The sequence below is a fragment of the Amblyomma americanum genome, chromosome 6, assembly GCF_052857255.1.
Source record: "Amblyomma americanum isolate KBUSLIRL-KWMA chromosome 6, ASM5285725v1, whole genome shotgun sequence".
Taxonomy (NCBI): domain Eukaryota; kingdom Metazoa; phylum Arthropoda; class Arachnida; order Ixodida; family Ixodidae; genus Amblyomma; species Amblyomma americanum.
This window is the reverse complement of record NC_135502.1, coordinates 33,325,146-33,346,540: the sequence shown is the minus strand read 5'-3', so window position 1 is coordinate 33,346,540 and position 21,395 is coordinate 33,325,146. Positions and strand designations below refer to the sequence as shown.

Sequence of the window (21,395 nt, the reverse complement as noted above, 5' to 3'; positions counted from 1 at the left end):
AAAACGTCGGCGCTTGTTCACAAACTTTATCCACACCCTCTCTGCTTTTCTGACTGGTGTCATAAAAAAAAATAACAGTAGAGTCAAGGCTGAGCAGGAAAGATAATTTACTACAACTGAATTTTGACACTAACCGTTTTTTTTTATTTCCCTTCTGTTGATTTGTCCTTAGAAGTCTGCAAAAAGCCGTATTTCGGGTGCGTACTGTTTACAGAAACCAGGAACCGTATTCTCTATATAACTCCTTAGCAGGTTCAAGAGTAGCCATTGCGACTTATCGGTTGCTTCCAAAAACGTCCTCTTTCAGAATCGACGGCCGTGGGCCGCTGGCGAGACCCAATACGTATCGGAAAGGTCACCACGGCTGTGAGCTTTCTCCATAAAAGCCATCTGAACGCGCTGCGACGAGGTGCACATCAACTGCATGTCATTAATGCGCCTTTTTATGCGCGTTTCCGGTTCCACAGAGAGCAACAACGGCATGTAATTATATTAATCAGGCCGACCTACAAGCCCTTCTTTAATTCATCATGTTCCTTTTTCTCAGTAAGCCTCTGTTTCGTAGACACAATGAGAAAATGGAACTGACATATCTCTAATCCGGGTAAACAGTTTTTCTGACTCCCCGCGGCCATAATAACGACAGTGACTTCCGCCCCGGCTGAGCTGCAGACTGAGGAGTACCACAGAAATTAGGGCACGTGGGACAGTCGCGATTAATTAAGGCAGAAATAAGCTCATTGGCCCTGCGCGCGCGACAAGGCCCGTCGCCGAGTCCACCCTCGCGTGCGGACTGGAATTCTCCGCGAGTGAACTGCGTCGCCGAGAGGAATTACCGCGAGATGGCAGTGGAGCCGCGAGCAAAGCAAGAACTGAAAGGATGAAAAAGAAAAAAATGAAAGCTGACAGGGGACAGCGAACGGGCATTAGCGACGGTCCCTCAGGTTTACGAGCCGCGGGCGATGTTCATTACCTCGCCGCCGAGGAGCGCGCGCAAGAGTTTCATGTCGTGCTGCCCAATCTCCGTTTAACGATCGCCCCCGCACTGTTTTCACTGATTTACGTACCGTGTTGTTCAGCGCCTCTTGTGGGGCGCAGTGAAGCGCGCTCGCCTTGCGGGTGGGAATCACACCGCCGGGCGAGTCCCGGAGCCGCGCGGGAACGACTGAGCTCCGACCGAAATCCGAACTCCCTCATATCGATGATCCGGTATTCAAACCCTTAACCAAACCATGCTGCCGCGTTCTGAGGGATTGCAAGCTATATTACGCGCCAGGAAACCTCGCCTTGAGTTTGATGCGAATGTGCAGATATTGTCACGTCACGGCGTTGAGGAGTCCAGAGGGATCGGCAGAATTGCGTTCTTGGGATTGGGTTTCTTGCTTGTCCGTTGCCTGATTAAACTGTGCAAGTAGTCATGATAGAGGCTCGCAGCGAGGACATTTTCTTAGGTGTTCTGAGAGTTGCGAGAGAAAAGATGGTTCGGCGTCCTAAAGCCAACTTTCAGTGCGATGCTGAATGCATCTTGTCACTGTGCAGTGGGTTGTTGTTGCTGTCCTTGCCTCTGAAGGAATGACGCAGAGCCAGGGCAGTGGATTGGCCAGAGTATGGTGCAGATTCAAGAAGAAGAAAAATTCACCCAGACTTAGCCCGAACTGTTGATAAATAAAGAGTGAATATATGAATGAAAATTGAATGAGCAAAGAGACGATGAAAAAAAAACATTTTGAGAAAAAGTTGAGAAAAAAAAGCGTTAACACAAAAATCTCCCGGTCTCAAAAATATAGATGTGAGGAAGCTCACACGCTGGCTTTAGGACATGCCCTTTGACGGTTGCTCTGAAGGAGAGGAGGACGGAAATAGTAAACGGCAGCCATTATCGAGCGAGGGGTTTTTGCAAATACATCATTCTCTGGGATGCAAACCGTCGGCAGGAGAGGACGTATTGATCCCAAGATTCAACTTCACCGCATGACGAACAAAGCTTCGACGGCGTAAACCAAGAACGGCATAAATACAGATTGAGACGTTCAATCCTGCAGCGCCAGCGTGTGCGATAGTCGGATCGACCTCTACCTTCTCATCTCCCATGTGTTCACACACCCCTTGGCGCTTGTGTACAGCATGTCCACAAACGGCACATTATTGAGAGCGCAGGCACATTGGCACATATATCTCTTTAAGGCTAAAACCCCGTGACAAATACTTTGCAGGCAGCACTCAAGTACTCTACACAAGTACTGCTGCAAGCCCATTGTTTGTTTTCTCCTGTACGAACTCACAGCTGACTCGTTATTGCATTTTTATTAAACAAAATTAAATTCAATAAAATGAAATAAAGAACAGTGTCTGTGTCAGCGATGTGATATGCAAAGATGACCGCAGGCCTCTGAGCGAACCCATTAACGCGCTATCGCATCATACCATTCAGGAAGAGCTTAAGAGTCTCCCATATTGTTTACTCAATCTGCCGCCTCTCTTTTGGCTCTTCTGTTCAGAGGGGCATCAATAAACTAAGCCAGAAAATCAAAGCAATCCGTGGCTCTGATATCAAGGCACTTTAAATATGGGTGCTCGATTCTATGAATAATTGGTTTTTTTGGGGGGAAAGGAAATGGCGCAGTATCTGTCTCATATATCGTTGGACACCTGAACCGCGCCGTAAGGGAAGGGATAAGGAAGGGAGTGAAAGAAGAAAGGAAGAACGAGATGCCGTAGTGGAGGGCTCCGGAATAATTTCGACCACCTGGGGATCTTTAACGTGCACTGACATCGCACAGCACACGGGCGCCTTAGCGTTTTTCCTCCATAAAAACGCAGCCGCCGCGGTCGGGTTCGAACCCGGGAACTCCGGATCAGTAGTCGAGCGCCCTAACCACTGAGCCACCGCGGCGGGGCCGATTGTATGACGTCATTTTAGAAACTCGCAGTGCTAGAGCACGCTTGCTTCCTGGGCAGTTCAACAAAGGTTTTATAACATACAAAAAGGAAAGAAGAACAAATGGGAGCTATAATTTACAACATATGTGCGGACACCTGCTGCCTATTATATTTATTGCCATTTGCAGACTTCGTCTAGGCAAGCAAAAAGTAAAAAATAAACGATATTCAGTGCTTACGGTGGACGACATGAGCTTGGGTTTGCACCGGTGAGTATGTTTGTAAAATAAGGCTGAAAACTTTGCGTTGAAATGTCCAGCGTATAGAGCGCAGAAAAGAAGACTAAACAAGTCAGAAAGAAGTGAAACCAAATAGATGGGTCAAAACTCAGTTGAAGCTAGCAGGTAACTTATTGAATGGAACGCACGACCATTTCTTCTTATCGCTGGTTTTCGCACCGACGAGAAACGATGGGGAAACATTTCATTGGATAAACCATCTCGGCGACCACATCTCCCGTGGGCCCATTTTGCTTCCTCCGTCCCGGCTCACTAAGTCTTTCAGCAAGACGGCCCGAAGTCGAGCCGCAGACTGCGCCCGGCCGTGTCCCAGACCACAGACAGAAAAGAAACCGAAAACAGACCTGTCTTCGCTACGCGGCACCTCTCCTGACGGCTGCGGGTAGTGGACGCAGACCTGCACTCGATTATAGGAGTGCAAAAATATACCGAGCGCGTGCGCGCGGATATGTGTCATTTGACTCGGTGTGTGCTTCGATGAGCGGAGAGAGTTAGTCTTGTTAAGAAACTTGCCTTAAGCATTACAGATAGTTATAAACACCTCACTAAAACTGTTAAGCAAAACAAAAAATCTATGAAAACTGAACCCCTGATACACACCCACTAAATCAGTGGTAGGAAACAGGAGTTGGTATTTTGTCGGGATGTTATTATCACCTCCATTTAAAGTCACACGGATTCACTACTGAGCCGTTCACACAAGCGACAAAGGTTTACTTTGATTTTGTTCCCGCGCATGGAAAGTGGAAGCAATTATTCTGGAAACAGGGAATAAATTATGTTAAGAAACAAGCGCGAGAGTCGAAGTTAAAGGCAGAAAATCGTGCAGTTCAAACCATTCGGAAAACACGTTTAAATAGCAACATTTGCTAGCCCTGTAGAAGCATTCGAAAAGAAATAACCACATCATAAACAGGAGTCTCAAATTGTTTGCATCAAGGTTCAATACATTCCTATTCCTGGTTGCTAAAAGTAAAGAAATAACCGTTCCTCTTATTACAATGCTCGTGCTCCAAACATTTACGTTCACGACATATCACATATGAATGGGCGGTCGCACCTGTGGTTTCGCACCACGAGAGCTCTTGCTGTATATTCATGGAGGTAACTTCTTGCCATAACTGTCAATAATGTTTCAGCATCTCAACCTCAACCACGTCAAGTAGCAAATGTGTCCTTGAATCCTGCCGCACTTCGCTAATAGATCACGTGCGATTTAACAAAAATAGTTGGTACCCATCTTGCGTCGCGCTTCTGAAATGTGTCGCTTATGACGTGTGCGGTGAGATGTCTGCTGCCAAGCGGCACGCGTCCGACAGGTCTGATGACGCATCTGAAATTAAGTTGCGTTAACGAGATGAAAACCGCCAGAGGGGTATTGTTTCTGCATTTCTTCGGTGGTAGGGTTAATTTTTATGAACTAATAAAAAGTTGTCAATGTATAATTCTGTCTGTCATAATATCTTTTCAAATACAATTTTTGTGAACGTATTTTGCAGTATTGTTGCTGATTGTAAGGAACAGTACCTATTTAACAAATTACTGTACCCTCTCCCGCTTGGCCCGATTTGGTCTTCAGTATTTGCAAATAAATTAAATAAAAATAAACAAGCGTCTTGAAGGAGGATATGTCCGGTTTAGCTGCTTTTATGATGCCTGTCTCCGCGAGACGTCTCAAATTGCGGCAAAGATGAGAGAGAGAGTCATTTTGTGATCGTGTGCCAGATAAACAGGTGTCAACAATCATGTCGGCTTGGAAGCAATGAAAATTTTGTCAAATTATGAATGATCGTATTTTATCTTATAAATGTTCCGTCATGTGAACAAAACGTTAAAAAATGTGCATTGCTTGATTGAAATCATGAAGCGTATTACACGCTCTTACTGGCGTTTGGGTCTGCTATCTGGAAGACAACTCTAAGGCAGGCGAAGAGCAGGGGTTAATGAGAAAGACTTCTGTTCTTTTGGTGACTGAATGGTGATTCGAAGGTTTAGAGAACTATGGCTTTTCAACTCACTCTCTCGTTAAGTCAGTCATCACAAAATTACTAAAATACGGTATGCTAGCGAGAATGACGCCTTCTTTCAGAAGTTCCTTAGAGGTGACATTTAATCGCTTATAAACGTGACATCCTTAATCAGTCCACACTTTCCTAACTTCTGCGGGCTAAAATTACTCCCCCAAATCCAAACCTCCCAGTCGTGCATCCGCGTGCTTACGATGATCTACAAATATTCTTTTGTCCGCGTGGGTCAAGCCACTTTCGTCGCTTCTTGTAGTGACGTCAGCGCAAAGATACTGTCATATACTTATTTCCAAGCTAAGAGGGACGCCGAAAAGCCAAAGGAACGTGGAGAAAGGTTTTTTTCATAAGCCCATTATGTCTGCGTGCTGAAATTCCCATTGGCGCGTGACATTCCATCAACGCAGGCAGCCAAGTGTGAAAACGAGGTGCTTCACAATTTTCGCGCATCACGGCAAACCCATTGCGTCAAATCGAGCGACGAGTTGTGCCATGTGCAGCTGACCGCCTCAGTTCCCCCGCGGCTACCCTCGAGGTGGTCCGAGGATTTCGGCAGTGAAAGCTTCGAGTGCGGTGGTCAGTAGAAGCTCAAGAGGACTGGGGTACCCATGGCATTCTGCTATGGTGCTGATCAGGTTCCTTTTTGTGGGTAGTATGTGTTGCATACAAGAGAAACGTGCAGAGGTAACATAGAAGTGAGACTGCTTATGTTTTGCCGGCATGACAAGGAAATATTGAGGTACAAAAGTTTTTTAAGAGCAGTTCAGCCTCCCAAAAGGGTAAAATAGGTACTGTCGCGTGCGGCTTAATGCGGCATTATCTATAGCACGTGCTCCTCTAATGACACCTTTCGGTCTCGTGAAAGATGAAAGCCCATGATTTGTAATCTAAAATCGATGAGAAATGTGCACAAGTCAGGAAGCAGGATTTCTTGCAGTATGCTGCCATGTAGAAATATGAATGATAATAATTTTATAAAATCAAACTTTGAGCAGTTCAACTCTTCGGGGCAGAAGGCCCTATTCCGTTGGTGTGAGCTGTGAGCAAGCCTCATCGATGCAACTTATTCGGGAAACGAGCCGTGACTTAAAAATTTATTTTGGGTGGAAACAACAGCGCTCGTCCGTGTGGTTTCCTTCTTCTTTGTCTTCCGTCCCTTTCGCGCTGTTGTTTCCACCCAAAATGAACGCATACCAACTCGCCCAACTTTCCATTCTACTACAGTGACTTAAAAAACTGATGCCCCAGGGTAAAGTTTCCCAGACCTTCGTGATTAAGTTCATTATTATTTGTTATCGAACTCCGCCCACCTGACAAACGTGAAGTACATATAGAAAGCTGCGAGCACATTTTGTGCGGCAGATGATTTTTTGATCCTCCTTATGAATGACTGGGCTCTGCTCCGCAAGCACCAGAAATTGTGGACGTGCCATGGATTTCAGTGGGCAGCGGTGTGTGCAGAGTGAGGTCACTGCCTTTTCCAGCCACGTGAATTGAGCGCTGAAAGTGTCGTCCCTTGTGTGGTACACGTTAGAACGTAATGGCTTAAGTCTTTGTTGAATGCCAAACAGAAAGCAAACAAAACCGATACTTCACTACAAAAAACACACATTTCTATTAACCTTAAGGCAATCTTCAAAATTATGCGTTTCGAGGTGTTTAAGACAAGCTCTCCTCTATCTTCTCAAAGTAGGCTTTTTGAGGCAAAAAGGTTACATCTGCGGCATAGTAAAACGAAATTTTTGGGGCAGTCAGGAAACAGGCGAATCATGTCAACTAGTAAGTTGGTTAAGAAACCTCTGATAGCTAACGTTTACTGTGAAAATGTGTTATGAGCGCCGCAGAATGACCTGCACTGGATGGCGTTGATTTGCGCTCGCCAGAGATGTGTTTCTTTCGAATGCGCGTGTGTTGGGGCGCGAGATGGGCAGAACTTGTTTAACCGCATGCAGTGGCGAAAGAAATCGCGTTTACAAGATTCCAAACACTGATAACGCAATTGCTCACGAACGGCTCATCGTCATCATCATCAGCCTGACTACGCCCACTGCAAGACAAAGGCCTCTCCCATGTCTCTCCAATTAACCCTGCCCTGTGCCAGATGCGGCCACCCTATGCCCACAAACTTCTTATCTCATCCGCCAACCTAACTTCCTTCCTCCCCCTACTACGCTTGCCTTCTCTTTGAACCCAGCATGTTACCCTTAAAGACCATCAGTCATCTTGCCTTCGCATTACATGCCCCGCCCAGGCTCATTTCTTCCGTTTGATTTCGACTAGGATGTCTTTAACCCGTGTTTGTTCCCTCACCGACTCTACCGGCGACCCACGGCTCGCTACAAGTCTCTTATTGCAACCAGGGGCCTAACTTAAAAGTTGGAGTACCTAATTAGAACCATTGTGGCGAGATGTGAAGGCACAGGCTCTTTTCCCAAGCCATGCGCCCTGGGAAGCCGAGCACGAGGCCAGCAATGTGTTCAGCTGTGTCCCGCTGCCGTACAGATATCAATGCACACACAGAGCCTTAAGATTTTGTTCACAAAAGAACAAAAATACATGTAGTGGTCCTCATCGTCCTTTAAAACAAATTATTATTTATCATTTGTAAACATCGTGTGTTCGTAATGGAAGCACATCTATAAAACTGAGTAGACTCCATGTTACCTTGACCGATAGTGTGCTGGAAGTGTTATTACCAAGCGCTGCTAATGCCAGCTGCTATCCTAGTTCATGCAAAACTAAGCTTTCATGGTGACGGGATAGCCACCTGATTAACGGAGAAATAAGTTTGCTTCACCACTAAGAACTAGTATGCGTTCTCTACATCAGCACGAAAGGTTTTCGATTGTCAAGTACTGAAATCAGATTTTTCATGCACGTTATTGCATTTAGGCATGCGTTTTCTTTTATCTTGAATTCATGGTCTGTGCATTCCTGCATACGCAATTCTTTTTGACATGTCGCAAAATCTGTCTGACAATTCCGGCACAGAGGGATAAAAAAAAAGGTTTAAAAAGAAAACGAGTTGCGTTGGAGGGATAGAAATTGCATTGGAGAAGCTAATCTGCGCGGAAGAAAACCTGTCTTCGCGAGAAAAAAATATAACGGGCGTAATAATGCAAATTACAAAAAATGCTCCACGTAGCTCTTTTCGCCTCTCGGGAATTCGTTTTATCGTTTTGTTCGGTATTCACAGTGAAAACGTCCCAGTGCCGGAAGGAAGCTAAGAAAGCTGTCAAACGCAGCTTTCGGGAAAAAGAAGCCGCCTCAAAATGAAAGAGATAAGGACGAAAAGAACGCAATTCAGGAGGTGAAGAACGAAGCAACGCGCCAGTTGGCTCGCTGTATTTGTGCGCCGAAGCAGTCTTCCGCAAGGCGGTTTTCTATGGCGCATTAGCCACAGCCATTTTAGACCGCGCGTGGAGAAGGGCTAACGAGGAGCTCTTTTTCTGACAGCGACCCCCGGAATTCGCACAGCAAGTTAGCGGACAGAAACCTTGCACTCGCGGATTTGTATTCATTTCGCTTACAACGTGGCTTCTTTCAGAAGCGGCCTAAGCGCGTTCGTTAGGAACTTTTCTTCACTCTCTTTGTGCAAATTGTGGAAGTTCGACCAGAAGATATGCTCAAAGATAAAACGATGCCTTTTAAAAGGAGCGCCCCTTCTTGCAACGTGCAAGGCCCAGGTGGCGCCTAAATTGTTCTACTAGCAGCCTGAAAACTCCTACCGTCAGCCTCCTGTGTCGCTATAAACGCAAGACCAAAAAGTTAATTTTGCAAATGTGGGTGGTGATGGATGACTGATCGATGAATGTTGGTGATCGACATATCGAGGGTGTTGATCTTGAAGTCGTGTGATGGTTCGGTTATCCGGCGACACGTTGCGAAACAGACTGGACAACTTCTCCGGGACACTATCTCTTTATTGCACGGGCGCTCACAGGCGACCTGCCCTCCGATCTCCCCCGTTCGCGCCGAAAACTCGCCCTTAAATCTCTTCGCTCAGCATTCTGGGGACCCTTTTTGTAACCAATAGGAAATGCGCTTCTCGGAGCCAATCAGGAGAATTTTGTTCAAACTGAAGGAGCCAATAGCACGCCGGTGCTCACGTTCTTGTTGTCTCGCGGGCACCGCGCGAATTCCACGAAGATGTTGCGCATTTCCGCTTGGTTACAGCACACAGACACTAATGCACTAAAAATACCAGCGGAAGTTCAGGGATACCGAATACCCAGCCCGAATCGCGCGCACTGCCCTGGTCGCGCTTCCCCCTTCTGCTGCCCGCTCCGAGGCGTCCTGGCCCGTCCCGCGATCCGCCGTTGAAAGCCATAAATTCACACGCGACCCCCTCGAAACCCCAGGGGTCCGCGCGTCGGCCGCGTCTTGCGGCCCGAGCGCGACCTTACAAGGACGGGCCTCCTTCCTGCCGCTTAACCGTCGGTCTCCGCCATCTGCCGCGTTTGTCTCAAAACAAACCCATTTCGGTGGCGCCGGGATGGCGGCTTCTTGAGGAGCTCCGACAAACAGCTAACACACACCAACCAAGGGGGCCAAGCCACCTGCTTCGGGGTGCGCGCGGGATCGGTCCCTGAGCAACAGCTCGGCAACTTAACGCACATACTGAGCCATTATAGGCGCGTGTTTGGCTGAAGACCTTGCTAACCCAGTTTTTCTGGACGTTGCCCAGATAGACGACCAGCGGCACTTGTGGCTCCGACACATCACAGAAGCTCATGCCCATAAGTGCAGGCAGGTGGCATGAATAATCAATACGGTTGCGCTTAAAAAATGCTTTCTCCTCTTGTTAGGCTGTGTGTTAATGCGATGCGATCGACATGGTAAACTTCATGGCAGGTTGCCTATTCCCATATCAGCTACTGACGGCTTGAACGGCTTTGGTTCCAGCGATGGCCTGGCCTGGCCAACAAACACGCTGAATTTGATTAAGTCAGTCTCTTTGCCCGATGTTCGACTGCGTCGCGTTTTGATGCGAACGCGAATTGTGCATGACCAACATCACCTGAACGCGATCCTAAAATATACATGAGTGGGCTCTCTGTGAGGAAGCGTTCGGTTAAAATTAAGCACAAGTGGTGTGTTGCTCTGTACGTCGCCCACGCCTGTCTGGCTTTTAAATTCGAGTAAAGTCAACCTTTGAGAGTGCGCGGTACATGCTAGCCTCCCGTGCTAATCTGAAGCAAATTGACAGGAGGACTGGCTTCGGGCGCAGAAAGGGCAACTTTATTTGCATTGTAGAAACATAACTTTCGGTGTGATAGATTTCTCTCTGCATAATGCAATTTGAATTTTCTTGGTGGCAAAACTGATGGCGAAAATGTGAATTTGCACGCGGAATTTCTCGCTCAGCAGATGGGGCTGGGTAGGGGGCGGAGTCATTATCACCGGTACTATTGACGCACAATATTACGGTAATATTCCGAATGTAGCTCATGGTGTAACGAGTACTGTTTGTAGACAACTAATGGCCCTGATGACAGTGAAGCAATCACAAAAATTTGTGCCAAGAATATTCTCAAATGATACGTGTTTCTTCTCTGATGCACAAGCAGCAACAAAATGAAAAATACCAGAAGACATATGAACGCAAAGAGCATGTCTCGGTGTTCCATATCAGCTTATGCTAAACATATTAGTATTCTATTTTATGGGCGAAAACGTTTTTTAGTCAGCTATTTTTCGCCAGCCAAATGCACAGACCTGCCGCTCATTTTACAACTTCCATGGTAAGCACAGCCCCTTGCAGAGGTAATAAAAAATGGGACGTGCTCGTACAAATATACCAAAACATTTAAAGCAACTAAATAACATAAAGAATGTAACGCAATAAACCAAATAAACCAACGAGGTGCAAATAAACCAGGTGCAATTACCAAGAACAAAACTGGACGAAATGCATGCGTCTGCAAAAACACTCTCGGGATACAAAAACCAGGATCTCCACTCTACAAGACGCAAGGATATCCCTAACAAAAGAAACCTACAACGCACTGCCTGTTTAGATACAACAACAAAAAATACAGACGCGAATGGTAGTAAAATGCATATATTTGTTCACATACATTGTTTTACAGGCCTCAAGATTCAAAGTTGACTAATAGCGCTATCGCGGTATGGACACCAAACATTGAACTAGTGAGAATTGTCCCGCTTTTAATAGCAGGCGTGCGGTGCATAGGTGCAATCTGCGCATACCAATACATACTGCAAGAAGTTTCGAGCATTAATAAATGTCGATAGTTTTGAAGTTTTAGAAATAAATAGTTTTGACACTAATAAAGAGCTAGTAAAATTCCCTAAATTTCTACTGCCGACGAGGTGTAAATGTTGATGAGCATGAATGCCATACAGTGCGGACCATTCTTGCTTTGCCACGCGGCACCAAAACTGTGATTAATTCGTGGAGGAACCGCGGAGGGTGACGACGAATTTGGTTGTTTTTAGTTCAACAATAGTACGAAATTTCATTCTCAATGCCACATAACTTATCATTATGTGAATACTGACATTGCTCAGGTATTTTTACCTTTGTTACCGTGCTTTTTACTATCCAACATAGTTTTTAATCGCAGAAGAAAAGGAAGAAAGCAGGCTGAAATGAAGTGAAAAGGGGGTTAAATTGAGATTGTTCTTGTGGGACTTCGGCATGAGGTAGCCACCTGAACTAGAGAAGAAGACCTGCGGTACATACAAGTTCGGCTTCCTCGAGCTACGTGGAAAGAGGACTGTAATCAGCGAGACGCATGCGTATACTTCGTACAGCTGCTAACCCTTTCTGAATCGCACCATGGTGTCACTTCCTAACGTAGAAAAGATTCAAAAAGGTTTTGTTTAGTATGTATTATAAAAACTGCCCCTTTTCGCAGCTGAGACAGATATTTCGGAAACTACTGACTTTCCCTCCCCCTCTTTATCTATCTATCTATCTACGAACCAAGAGAAAGTTGCAATGCGTCTTGTGCGTATCTCATCCGCAAATTTTATAACAAACGCTCCAGACAAGCATAAATACTCGACCTTATTTCCTTTTTCCCTTCTTTCATATGATGAAAGTTTTGCAAGTAGTTTCGAGGGTGAAATAACCCCTTTAGTCTCGATTTATAATTCTTTCCTAGGAAAATTTAAAGGTACTTAATTTGGGCTTGTTTGGGTATAGTACTTGAGAAAAGAAACAATAGCGCCTACGAAGATAAAAACAGAGCCACAGAACAACGCAGGACAAGCGCTAACTAAAGCTAACTTTATTCGCTGAGACGCGAGCAAATATAAGAAAACGAAGGCATGCACATAAGCTAGACCGCACACAATGAACAAAACCGCTCAAGGTAACGAATCTTGCTCTTAAAAAGGGTTACAGAGGTATTAGTAACACAATCTATTAATGTCTTTTTAATGTGGAAAGCTTCCAAAACCTCCGACGCCTCGTGTCTTTGCTCCTCCTTATCTGATGAAACCGTGGTTCACACTTCCTGCAGTGCAAGCATTTTTCCCCTGGCGAATGCTCTGCCGCTCGGTGACTCACATTGAATTCTGCACAATGCTGTCAAAGATGCGCGCATCCTATTTACTTTAGCGACCACACAGCCGCATGCTGGCATTGCAGGAAGTGTGAGCCACGGTTTCCTGAGATAAGGATTCTGGACACGCGCAAAGATACGAAGACACGGGAGGTATTGGAAGCTTTCCACAAAACAAAGAGATGAAGAGATTGCGCTAGTGATACCTCTGTAACCCTTCTTAAGAGCGAGATTTGCTATCTTGAACGGTTTTGTTGATTGTGAGTGGTCTCGCTTATGCGCATCCCTCGCTGTTTCTTATATTTGCTGGCTTCTCAGCGAACGAAGTTAGATGAAGTTAGCTCTCATACTGCGTTGTTCTACCGCTGTGTTTATTGTTTTTTAGGCGCTATTGTTTCCTTTCTCAAGTTTGTAGGCAAACTTTGAAATTTTCAGAAATAAGAATATTATATATTTAAAAATGCAAAAACCTCCTAAATATATTTTCCCTAAACCACAACAATGATCGGCGCATCCAGCAGAAAGCACGACGTTGACCCTTAATGTGCGGGGAAGGCAACCTTTAGGTTCATTGGATGAAAAAGTAGATAGAATAACGCTGGTGACTAGACAGTTTGAGGACGCTGCAGGGTGCATTGAAACGGTCGGCTTTCAATTACACCACTCCGAAAGTCAACGGCGGAAAGCTCAGTTCCAGACTGGATGCGGCCCAAGTATAAGTGCGCGCTAAACCTCTTTCCATGTCGCTTCCTTTGTCATTTTAGCTTCCGACCATCACTCACCCCGCCTCTCTGCTACACAGCGCCCGCAGGCGCCTGCTCCACTTCCGTTCTCCTGTGAAGCCGTACGCGGGGGGCTTTGCGTCCTAGTAATCACGAAATGGCCTTTCCGCCTTCGGCAAACAGACAAAGTGAATCCGAGTATTATGTTTGTTGGCCGTGGTTCTTGCGTGGCTTTGTGACATAGCTGCATTTGTTTGTGTGCTGTAGCTTAAGGTTGCAAACAACAACAACAAACATGGAGCCTGTTAAGTTTTTGCCGACAGCAACCGCCAGTGAGCGGCCTGGAGCTCTGTGGTCAAGGCGAGCACTTCCAAGAGAAGCCTGCGCGCAGATATTGCCGCAATGCTGCTGTAGGGAAATGATTCTGGAAGTACCTTTAAAGTTTCTGCACATAAAAAGAAAAAAAGATACCTATTCTCTGCGTGTCATTCCATTTGAACTTCGTACCCAGCTTTTCGTTTCCCATTAACCGGTATCAGAAGCATACCGCCCTGCTTTTACTTCTGGCGTTCCCATTCAAGATGGCGGCAATTGCAATAAGCAGAATTTCTTATTGCTTCAAAGGATGTTTGCAGTCTCTGATAACTAAAACCAAGCGTAAGTAAAGTTTATATTTTGCTGAAAGCGTGGCACACGAAACTTCGCAGCAGTGAGATAAAACAAGACTATCACTTGTACTAAATATTGATTCATGCCTCATACTTTATTACACCTCAGCATGACTTACACCACAACCCCCTATGACAGGAGAGGGAGCACACAGAGTGAGAATCACGAGCATAAAAAATATGCCTCATGACCAAAACACACCAGCGGACTGATGAAGAAGGAACTTGGCAGGAACGCACAGTAGAAAAAAACTATCCTTTGCTAGAAGTAGCAGATGTTTCGTGGCACGTTGAACACGTCAAGATGCAAAGCGGCGACTAAAGTCTGTTGCCTGTTATAGTTCTTTGCGATTTTTTTAAACTGCTGCTTGGTCAATACGGCGCCATTGCTACAGAAGCAGAGAACAAAGAGTTTATTTATCTGACTGAGCTCTGAGCTCCGGACATTTTATAGAGTTTGTGCGAATAAGTATTTTCAGTTTTTTGTCACTAATACTGCAGTTAAGAAAGGAGTCCGCTGTGCAAGGTGCAAAAAACACTGCGATAAGATTCTACAGAGCCACTGCTAACCAAAAAAAAAAAAGACAACCGGTATCTCACACAAGCACAATGGGGCCATATAGCACTCGCTTGTCTAAGAGGCTCCTATAAATGCATCAGGACGGCGCCCTTCAATGTGCTCTTGCCGAAACTAATGCAGTCACCAGACGGACACACAGGCCATCTACTTCGTGTTGCTAGAAAGCCTGTTTCCAAAGCCCACGCCCAGAGGACAAGATTATTACGGGATGAACTGCATGCAGATGCTCTTATCTTTCTTGTCTGTCGCGAAGACTCCCTGGCCTTCGTTATTACGCAAGCACAAAAACACACAAAGAAAAGGCTTCGTTGAAACAAAAGCATCAACCTGGAGGGTATGGGTACTTACTGGAATTCGCCATCGTGGCCGAACTACCTGTCTTGTTGAGGGTAATAGGGTGAACAATAAGTTCTAGTTGTGGATAGTACCGTGTACCAGCCTCTGATGACTGAACATTGGGCTTAACCCTGCAGTTAGGCCAATCACTTTGTAGCGCGGTGTCGTTCTAGTCAAGGGGGGTGCCACAAGTCACTCAACAAGAACCAGGAAATGTAAGAAGCTCTGCGTTAAGGATGACGACAACAGGGTACCTGGAGACCTGCCAACCAGCAGACCAAATTTATTCAATGAATGCGATCACAAAGGAGCGAGGCCAGCGTGGCACCGAACACAAGCCGAGAAACGCGGTCTGCACAGTAGCGCTCCTCCACCCCTCTCGTTTATGCTTTTCTCTTCACATGAGAGAGGCAGCACCGGGATGCGCGTATCCCGGGGCTCCCCTGAGAAATCGAGGGCGGGAGGACAAACAGGCGACTGGCCGTCGGGGCGTAGAAAGAGCAGCAGTGGTAGCAGCGACGGACGAAATTAGGCCGCCGCTCGCCGATAATGACAATGAGGAGCGCGCACTCATGCCACGGTCGCGCACGAAACCCGTGCGTTCTTTCTCCTGCAGGACCCACTGCGCCCACGGCACAATTTCTCTGATGCTTTCAGTGGCGCGGAGATGAGACCAAAGGTGGGTAAATTTTCCCAATGTTTGCACTTCGCGCTTTCCCCCCAGCGTAATTTCGCTTGCTCTCGCTTTCTGGCTATTCGCAGCGGCCTTTCCACGGATTTGATTTCATATTATTTCTTTGGATGGTTTTAACAGGAGTCTGAAAAAAAAACGCAGTATTTTTATCGCGTGCGTGTCTTACTGTACGCTGCCGCTTCAGTAGGACTTTTCTGCAAACACCCATGAACTCTGTACAGTGCGCTGTTGGGCAGAAGCGCAACATGGGGTGTGAAATTGCTATAGACGCGTCTTCATATTATCATTCGTGCTGTATTCGATTCTGCCAAGGTAGGGGTGGGAGTTTCTGTGGCACTCCCAATATTTTTTTTTTGTAGAAGTAGAGCGAGTTGGGCGTGTTGGTGGGGATCCATTACAGAAAACAGCGCAAAAACGCAGACAAAAGACGAACACACGACGAGTGCTGACTATCAACTAACCTTATTCGCCATCGAAAACAGTTCTTATACGCATGAGTGGCTACAATCACATAAAAAATAAACAAAATATTTTCAAAAATAACAAACAACAATAACTTTTTTCGCGTCTTCTGTAGTGTCAAGATAGGAAGACCGACTGATATAAACAGATTCAATGAAGGCAAATAAAATGGTCGCGCAAACAGTGCCTGGCGTCAAGGAAGATCACTGAGCCAAACTAAAGCAAACACATCGAGTAAAATGGAAAATATTTTGTCGATAGACGCTGTAAGTACGTTTTGTTCACTATTCTTTATACCTTTGGCACGAAAAGACGACCTTGAATCGATTAAAAAAGAAATGAAATGGTGGATGCAAAACTGTAAAAGTAACTTTTGCATAATTTTGGCGTTGAAGTGGAGGCCAAAAAAAGAGCCTGAAGTAAGCGCGCATTCCAGGCACTTTTATCTGTGCCTTGCCCTATGCGTTAAATGATATTAGTTCCTTAGTACCTTCGCTGATTTACAGCTTTAAGAACAACGTTGCGTGTTGCGCATCAATTCAGGAAAAAAAAAGCAGAGTATTTGAGATCGAGCGTGGCATTATACATAATATGCTGTTTGTATTCCTGGAGGCAAACCTAGCGATAGCTTAGACTGCAGCTCGCTAAGGGTTCAATGAACTCTAAATGTCAGCAAGAGAAACGAAGTAAGCAGCATGAGTGCTTGATGTTACTGGAGCTCAAGTGTTGCCGTTTCGTCCAATTCTCTCTTTTTCTTAATGTTGCTAAAACTGCCTCACTAAAAACAGAAATAAATGTGGAAAACAAGGCATCCAAAACAAACTCCTTTTATGTTGTACGAAGGGTAATACTGGTCATATGTATACGTTTAACGGTTGTGTCTGACGTACGCCATTTATTATGACGCGGTGAATGAGCATTTCCCGCGTCATATCATATGTTGTAGTCACCACGATATTCACAACAATCACCAGATTCCTCCACCTGCATCGCTTACGGTGTTCACTTTGAAAGTTAACATCATAATCTTCGAAATTAGCTACGCAGGCATTTGGACGCACGAACAAGAATAATAAAAGGAAGAATCAAAAAGCTCGTGCTAAATGCGCACAAATTGCAATGCGCACAAATTGCAGTTCACACAGGCTTAAGCGATATTGAAACGCCGGCTAAATTCTCTGTTTCTTCATTAAAGAGTCTCTCTCTCTCACACACACAGGCTTAGCCCTTTCTTTGGAGGGTGGCATCAACAACAACCAGCTCAAGCGTACAACTTCAAATTAAAACATAAAGAAACGAAGTGCACTTACTTAACTACATAAACCACTCACTCGGGCACAGTACTGTATTGCGCACATTTTGTTGCATTAAAGATCAAGATTTATTTCTTTTTGCCGAGGACAAAGCTTACTTCTTATGGTCCCAGTGACGCAAGCAAACCTGGCCGCCATCAGAAACCTGCCCTCGCTTTCGAATGAAAACTTACGACCAATTCGCAGAAGGAGCCTGGACATCAACGAACATCACAAAGAACGAGACCAACAAAGCCGGGCGCTGGTGGCGGCGTTGTTCAGCTGCCATGTCCAATTTCGGCTCGGCTTCGAAGCCTGTGGCCGTGATCTCGAGAGAAAAAAAAAGCGCTAAAATGAAAGAGGTGGAGAAGCCGCTCCTGTAAATCGACGGTGATCCTAGCGACGAAGACAAAACGATACGCGTTCACCCGAGCGAAGCGGCACAATCACTGCCCTCTGGGGCCCGCATCTTCCACCGCAGCCACCCCCCCCCCCCCCCCCTCCCGACAGAGAGGCGAGTAATTTCCATTTATGGCTTTCTCATACAGAAGCTTTGTTTTGTTTTTCGTTTATTGCTTTTCTGAAGGCATATACCTCTTTCTACCCACAGCGCCAGCTTCTTTCTCGTTTAGTTTTCGTCCTTTGAAGCTGCGCACATAGACACACCCCTTAACCCTTTCCCACTTCCCTTTCCCTCCCGGAGAAGCCACGCCATCTCCATACAAAGTGGAGCGCGCTCAAGATGCCGGACTCAATCTGAAGAAGCGCCCGACCCTCCTCGACGCACAAAGATTGAGATCCGCGTGGTTTTGGCATCGATCGCGCGTCGAAGCCCGCGCGGTGCGCGTCGCCTCAATCTCAGGCCCGCTGCCGCGTCTTCCCCTTTTACTCGTGGCCCGACTGAAGTCTACCTCTTTTCACTGTGCGAGTCAGCATCTTACTGTACCCATGTCGGATGCCTATAGACGGCCGCTTCAAAGCTAGGCCTCTCACTAACAAGTGCGCTGCTTTCGAGTGATTGAAAGGAAAGGGGGGGGGGGGGGGGGAGAGCTACAGCAGAGAAGACCTCGGGGTGTCGTACTACGAGGCATCCGAAGATTTCCTCTCGAGGGAAGACTCCCGATGCACCCGGGAATGGAAGACATCCGCTAGCGACGGAATCGCACGAAGCGTCAGCAATAGAGAGCAACATCACGATTCCTTGGGCGCGTTGTTTCAAGGGACTTGCAGCGGTCCATCGGAAAGCTTCTGGTAATACCTAGGATGCAATACTGATGTTATCTGAGCAGAAGTGGCAGGATATTGATCGTTCCTCACAATACTATTGGTCGTCAAGTAAAAAATGAAAATGAAAATTAGTTTTTGAGGAAAGGAACGACGCAGTAACTGTCTCACATATCTTGGAGGACGCCCGAGCCACGCTTTAACGAAAGGTATAAAGCAGGGAGTGGAAGAAGAAAGGAAGAAAGAAGTGCCGTAGTGGAGGTCTCCGGATTAATTTTGAACACCTAGGGATCTTAAACCTGCACTGACCGCACAGCACACGGGCGCATTCTGCGTTTCGCCTCCATCGAAACGCGGCCGCCGCGGTCGGGTTCAAACCTGGGAACTCTGGCTCAGTAGACGAGCGCCCTAACCCCTGAGCCACCGCGTTGGGTTCTCGTCGAGTTTATGGCACTGATTTTTGCAGTTGGGCTACCTTTCCGTAATTTTTTTCAGGGCGTCTGGTGAATAAATTTCAGAAATTCATACAAGTTCATTCATCAAACTCAAGGAAACCTTGATTCTGTACAGATTCGACGCCGTTTGAAGCGCCGGAAAGCAAACAGAAAGCCCCTACATTTAATTTCTTACAAAGCCAAACTGATTCAAATGGAAGCCAAGCAGCTTGTGTCGCTGCGTTTCGGGTTATATTGCTCTATTGGACCCTAGAATGACACCCACAGGGCTTCTGATGCAAAACACCATTCTCCTATTCAGCAGAATAGTGAACTCACAAATATACTGAACTCACTAATATAGCGTTAGAGAAGACGTAATTGAGCCGGTGAGACGTGTTTAATTTTCTTTGTTCGCCAATTAGGCTGAGGACGAGCACAGTAGTTTTACTCACTCCAATAGAGCCAGAGACATGAGCTTTTATTGCTTCTACAGGGATCATATCGCGATGCCACACACCCACACGAGTGCACACACCTATAATATAGACAGCCAGAACTAGTGAGAGCACAGAGCACAAAGATAAAAATATGACCGAAATATGACCGTCAAATTTGCTATGAGCATGAAAGGGGGGGGGGGGGGGGGGGTAGCTTATGCATGCACTGCTCTTCGCGCTCAGGTGCACACCTGATTAGCGCAGACCTATACATTTAGGAAGCTGCGCAAGGTGACATGGCAGCACTTCCCAAATTTTTATGATGCAGTGCAGCAGAACAGCAACTCGGAGCTGTATATTAACGAGCAGTTATATAGCACCGTCTTTCATGTAGGTAATAGGTTTGTTAAACTGGCACCCTAGACTTGTGTACCAGTCCGTTTTTTGCTTTTAATATTCACAATTCATTCGAAGCTGTAAATCCTGAAAACATAAGTGCTCTCTTTTTGGACTGGGCAGGCCTCAAACACAGCTTACTTAAAGCAGATAAGGTATATTTTTATCGTTTGTTCTAATACATCTACAAACACCGGCTGTATAATACCATTCCAGACAATTCGTCATCACAGCACTGACTCAGATTACAAAAAAAACTAGTCCTTAGGACACGTACCACTACTACAGGAAACAGAAAATAAACTATCAAGCACCTTCCGCCCTAAATAATTTTATGGGTGATCTTGATTTTAGGGTTTCTCTCAAACTTTGTAATGCAATAACCAAACGCTACTTGATGCAAAATGACGTTTAATCCTTAAACTCTAGTGCACTGACGCTCAGACACTATCTTGGATACCTAACAAACACAGCCCCTTTTTGTGTCCGATAAATACTACAACCATTGAACAGCCTTAAATATTCCACCTATTTATTTTCTGTGCGCAAGCGAAGTCTGGTTTTATGTCATATTTTGTTGGTCTGCTGTGATCACGTTTCATGCAACGTGTGAGCCCCCTTCTCTTTATTTTGCTAATACGCTGAATTTTTCTTTGCTTTGTAACATGTTCATTTTTTTTACCGCTGCGCTCTACTGCAAACCGTACAAGAAAGCTGAGGTCTCGTTAGGCGCTAGGCTTTTTGCTTCAGCTTCCTCTTTCTTGATTAGAAAAAATAAAGTTTTTGATTAGATATGATTTAAGAATATAATAATATTAACTGCTCGTTGAACTCTAACTTTACACCAGCATCTCAGTTTCACACTTTCGATACGCTCTCTTGGAAAGGCATTGGAAATGCTTCGAATTAAAAGGTCAAATGTCCCCTACTTTGCTTCATGAAAACACAAGGAATCATAAACCTTCACACAAGAACCAGCTTTACTTATGAAATATGCCTTTACTGAAGGCCAAAATGAAATAAAAGTCGGGAAGTCGAGTTAAGCAATTTCGCGAATAATACAACACTTGGAAAAAATAAAACGTCGCCTCCGAGACCGCGCTTTTCACCCCAGAAAACAGGCTTATCAATTTGAACCCGCGCATGAGCTCGCTGCAGGAAAGGCGCTTCAGTTCGGAGGCAGGCTTATTGAGAATCTTTTGCTTTTCTTTAAGCAGTGTCAAAAGCGGAAGTTTAAGCAAATAAAGCTTATTGCGGAAAAGAACCCCCACAATGGCGGAGTGCGCTGGGTTCTACTTGATTTTCTCGTAAAGTGAGAAGGCAACAAATCAGCAGGCGCTAGCGACGCGCGTATTCCGCGAGACAGCTAGCTCGTTCCGCCATGATGGAAATTTGGAAGCTCGGAAGCA

The 21,395-nt window shown here is 45.7% G+C and overlaps 1 protein-coding gene across 1 annotated transcript in view; it reads right to left on the bottom strand.

Moving 5' to 3' along the window:
- LOC144136579 (atrial natriuretic peptide receptor 1-like) overlaps positions 1-21,395 on the bottom strand; it is a 244,834-nt gene that overhangs the window by 44,503 nt on the left and 178,936 nt on the right. The gene's annotated exons all lie outside the window — the stretch shown is intronic.